Here is a 5,648-nt window from a genome sequence, read left to right on the forward strand (position 1 = left end):
TGAGGTTTTTAAAAAAATATTGTGTAATCCTTAAAGAATTTATATGTTCTTTTCAGCTTTTCAGTTTGAAAAGACATGTAGTTAAACTTACCAAACTGGTTATAAGTCATTGTAAATTGTAAACATGGCTTGACGAATATGTGGCTCTCGGTCATCATTTTGTCCTGTGATATTTACTGAATATCCAGACATAAACCAGTGGTACACAAAAGAGGTTTTATTCCTAAATATCTTTGACTGTGCTGTAGTTTATTCTTAAGCTTTAACTTAAAGATGTTTTACTTGCCAACATTTGATGTTTAGCAATAAAAGAATACATGTGAAACAGCATTTTATGTTTTATTATCATCAACGTGTCTTTCTGGGAAACTCTGGTGGCGTATGGCTGCTACCCAAAAGGTCAGCAGTTGGAATCCACCAGGCATTCCTTGGAAACCCTGTGGGGCAGATCTCCTCTGTCTTCTGGGGTCACTGTGAGTAAAAATTGAACTGATAGCGATGGGTATGGGTATGATATGTGTCTTTCTGGAGCCCTGATTGCATAGTAGTTAAGTATTTTTCGCTGCTAACCAAAACATCCACTGTTTGAATCCATCAGCCGTTCCTTGGAAACCCTACTTTGTCCTATAAGGTCAGTATGAGCCCAACTGCAATGGATTTGGTTTGTTTTTATGTATCTTTCTGTGCCTTTTTATTTGTATTTTTTTCTTTGTCTTCTTTTACTTTCCATAAGACCTTAGCTGGTTTTGAATAATTAATTCTAAAAGAAACTTCCAGTTTTCATTCAAGTAATCTGTACACAAAATCATGTTACAATCCAAATAAGAATCCTTTTTAAAATGTGATTTCTACATAGAAACTCCACCTCCCTACTGTTTTGAAAATGGCCCTTATGGATGATGGAAGTTAACTATCCCATTTCCTTTTATTAGTGGCAGACGGAGGTCTTATGTAAGTTAACTGTCTTAGTTGTCTAGTATTGCTCTAACAGAAATACCACAAGTGTATGGCTTTAACAACAGGAATTTTATTTTTCACAGTTTCGTAGGCTAGAAGTCCAAATTCAGGGTGCTTTCTCTCTCTGTTGTCTCTGGGGAAAGATTGTGTCACCAGTCTTCCCCTGGTGTATGAGTTTCTCCACACCAGAGCCCTGGATCCAGAGGACGTGCTCTGCTCCCAACACTGCTTTCTTAGTGGTGTGAGCTCCCCAACTCTGCTCTCTTCTCTCACCTTTTGTCTCTTGTAAGACAAAAGGTGATGCAGGCCATACCCCAGGGAAACTTCCTTTACATTGGATCAAGGATGTGCCCTGAGAAAGGGTGTTACATCCCACCCTAATCCTCTTCAATATAACCCAGTCCTACCTCATTAACCATTGGCAGAGATGAGGGTTTACAATACATAGGAAAATTACATCAATCGCAAGATGTAGGACAACCACACAATACGGGGAATCGTGGCCTAGCCAAATTGATACACATATTTTGGGGGGACACAATTCAATCTATGAAATCAACCCATGTTTGAGGAATTCTCAAAAAAATATTTTAACTGTGACACTTGATTCTTCTTGAACTTAGGCTCTAGCACTTTCTCACTTATTCCCAGCTTTCCTCCCTTATGCCCCATATGAATGAGGAACTAACCATATTTCTTGATAGGCTAACCTGTCATTTCCACATCTCTCCTCTGGTCCCATCGCGCTACAATTAAGAGGCACAACACTAGATGACAGATAATCTAAACTTTTATTATTCTTTGAATGTTTCATCAAACTTCAGCATATATGTGCTTTAGTTAAATCAGCTTTTTGAGTAAATGAGCACATAAGATGGGAAAGAAGAAATATGTTTCTCATTAGTGACATTTACATTTTTCTTCGCAACTATTTTAAATATGGAATAGCTTTTCTAACACTGAAATATAGTTGAATAACATTAAGATAATAAAGAAAATATTCTTTTTATGACAAGTGTTTTTTAATCAGCGAATTTTTTTTTAAGCTGCTGTAACATAAGGTTAGTTTCTTACTTTATACCAATGTCAGAATATATGTGCATTAAAGATTTTTGAGCCTGGGGCCACCATCGAGACCCTTGTCCAAGCCTGACTGTGGATAAGTCCTCTGGGACCCCTAAAAGCTCCTATTTTATGTTTTAATGATGTGTATCTATTAATGGATACCTTTGTAAACTTTTACCTTCAAGCCTCAACAGGAAATGCTACAGTGAGGGCCATTTTAGGAAGGGGGCGCATGGAAGCTGTGATGTGGGGTATAGTTAATAGCCTGGCCATTCAATCTGGCCACTGACAACTTTCAGACTGACATATAAATCAAGCTCCTTTGGAGATGAGACATCTGGACCAAAAAAAAAAAAAAAAAAATTTAACATATCAGTTATACTCCTGATAAGCTTTTGTTGCTTGTGTAACAAGAGGGCCAGAAAGGCCCTTATGCTGAGAAGCAAAAAAGCCAATGAGCAGAAGGTCCTTGCCAACTGACTGTAGAGGCCAAAGCACCCTCTGCTCCAGATCAAAGAGACGTGCAAGTGACCACCTCCTGGATTTAAGAGAGGACAGTCCATGGAAATTCACACACCATCCTAGACTAGGCCTACGCACCCAGGTTGCCACTATCATCAGAAAATGCTGAACAACACAGAAAAGCTGACCTGCCTATAAGAACCAGGCCAAAGCTAAAACCTACCCAGGAGTAGATTCCTGAGCAAACAGGCCAGGACATCCTTGGCGGGTAAATCATATGGGGGCCTCTTATCCTATACAGAGGCTTCCACTGGATCTTGAATGACCTGTTCACACTGTGTATCACCCCCATTCACAGAAGCAGTTGAATACATCAATAGATGGGCTGAAATGGCTGATGGGAGGTGACAAGACAACCCCAGCATAGACTATACATTTCAGGCAAGCAGTCTGGGGTCTCAGTGTAGATGATCCTTGCGAGGGCATTTTTCATTTATGCCATATGCTTGATCAAACTGTATGTTCCATAAAATATGTTTCTTTTGTATACTGCTGTTCTTGACAAAACATCTGAGTTCCTACAGAAGTTGCTGCCTCAAGACTAAGACAGCCTGGGTGGCTGTACACTGGCAACCCTCACCTCAAGTCTCCAGAGATAGGGGAGGGGAGGGAGGAATTGTTAATGTTGTCTCTTTTTCTTTCCAAATTATCTCACAGTGATAAACAGGTCCATGCCATTCTTGGACCCTATGATAAAGGCTTGCGCTAAAGCTACCAATCAGACCAACTGTTGGCTGTGTCAGCATTTGAACCGAGATGATCAGTCACCTCCCAACATTGTTGCAGCTGATTTGTCAACAAGGAGGATACCTCGTGCACCAATTAACTGAATGAGTAACCTGGTGCACTGAGATCTTGTGGTTAATGAATATAATTGATGCCGTTACTCACGAAAAACATCTTTTGAAGTATGAAAGCTGCTTGTGCAAAGTGCTCCAACTTTAGAAGGAAATTTCTGTGTGTTAGAAATGTAAATGGCACAGGACTGAATGGTTTGGCTCTGAGAACGGCAATTTTAAGACTGAGTTCGACGTTACACTTGGCACGGGGAACTTGCAGAATATGACCAGATAGTCCAAATGCAGCCTTTTAATCTATTCACTTAGCTCAGATTAAGTCACAACTGGGGTGGCTGGTTGGGATCAGCTCAGTGTCCAAAATGGGTGATGGGCATACCAGCGCTTGGTACTGCTTTGCTTTTTCTGGCACCCTAATGGGAGTCGGGGTGGGCTGTTCGGGGAATGATCTGCCTGCATGCCTTCCACCTGGGCTGCCTAAGTAAAGGCCCAGAACATTCTCTGATAAGGAGGCTGGGAATGGAGGCACCTTCTTTTTCCAAGTTTCTTCTCCTTACCAGAGAACGCTTCCCCCTGTTCTGGGCACACATTAACTTTTTCTATCTCTTGTACATGCCTGGGCACCGTACAGCATCTGGCCAACCCCACTTCTATATCTGTTCCCAGGAGAGAGGGAACGGGATCTGTCATACTACTGCATATGAGAAGGAGCATGCCAGATTGTCAGAGCATCTAGGAGTGTACTGAAGAGGGAAACAGACTTTGCAAAGCCAAACACAAGTGCCCCCAGGTATTCTGCTAGCTCATTACCAGTTGCTGAGTCACTCTTAATGTAAGCCTCTGGATTGTAGCCGCTATTATCTGCTACCCCTGTAAAACCTCTGCCCTCTCATTGCGGGGTGTGGAGATCTGCTTCAGTCCTGTGGGTGCCCAAGACTTGCCTTAGTATGTAAATCTCCCTAATAAACTTTTTTGCTGCCATCCTGAAGTTGCCTGCCTCTTTCTTTGGTCTCTTGGCATCCCCCATTTTTGGAGGCAAGTTTCACTTCAACTAATACATGTCTGGACACCGTGCCTTGTACTGTTCATTTTTTTTTAATAGTTCTAATAGATTGTTTTGTTTCATACTGTCTTGGTGTCTGATTTTGGTTGTAGGATAATCCTAGACTCATAAAACGAGTTGGGAAGTGTTGCCTTCTTCTGAAGTTCTGAAAGAATTTATATAGAATCATTGTTATTTTTTCTTCAAGTTCTGGGTACATTTCTCTAGTGAAGGCATCTGGGCCTTGAGAATTCTCTTACAGGAGTCTTAAGTTACAGACTTCATATTTTAAAAACAATTACAGGACTTCTAAATTATTTCATGTGTATTTGTTTAGATTCTGCATGATATTTCCAAGTACTCATCCATTTTGTCAAAGCTATTGAATTTATGAGGATAGAGTTGTTTATACCATCCCTTATTTTTCTTTTAATAGCTACAGAATCTATGGTTGTATCCCCTATATGTTTCTGCACTGGTAATTTATTTTCTCTTTTTATCTTTGTCAGTAGTGGTAGAGGTTTTTCAATTCTGTTGATCCTTTCAAAACCAACCTTTTGTTTCAATAATTTTTCTGTGTTTTTTTTCCTCTTTTCGATTTCATACATTTCTGTTTTTATTATTTCCTTCCTTTATATGCTTTGTGTTTATTTTCCTCCTCCTTTTTTAGTTTTTTGAAGTGATATTAGACATTTCCTCTTTCCTAATATAAGCCCTACAAATTTGCCTCTCGGCATAGCTTTTATTGTATCTCACAATTTTGGTATGTTGTATTGTGTTTTTGTTTGCATTCATTTTTTGATTTCCTTTAAGACTTATCTTTTAAACCAAAAATGATTTAGAAGTGTGTCATTTAATTGCCAAGTATTTGGATATTTTCCTGTGGTCTATTTCTAGTTTGATTCCACTATGGTTAGAGAAATACCATGTATAATTTCAATTCTTCTAAATTTGTTTGTTGTTGCTGGTGCCATCTGGTCAGTTCTAACTCTTAGTGACTGGCTTAGTCATCTAGTGCTGCTGTAACAGAAATAACACAAATGGATGGCTTTAACAAAGAAAAATCTGTTTTCTTGCAGTAAAGTAGGCTAGAAATCCAAATTCTGAGTGTCAGCTCCAGGGAAAGCCTTTCTCTCTCCATCAGCTCTGGAGGAGGGTCCTTCTCATCAATCTTCTCATTGACTAGGAGCTTCTCTGCACAGGAACCCCTGGTCCAAAGGACCCACTGTACTCCTTGCACTGCTTTCTTGGTGGTATGAGGTCCC

Source organism: Elephas maximus, chromosome Y (assembly GCF_024166365.1).
Source record: "Elephas maximus indicus isolate mEleMax1 chromosome Y, mEleMax1 primary haplotype, whole genome shotgun sequence".
Taxonomy (NCBI): Eukaryota; Metazoa; Chordata; class Mammalia; order Proboscidea; family Elephantidae; genus Elephas; species Elephas maximus.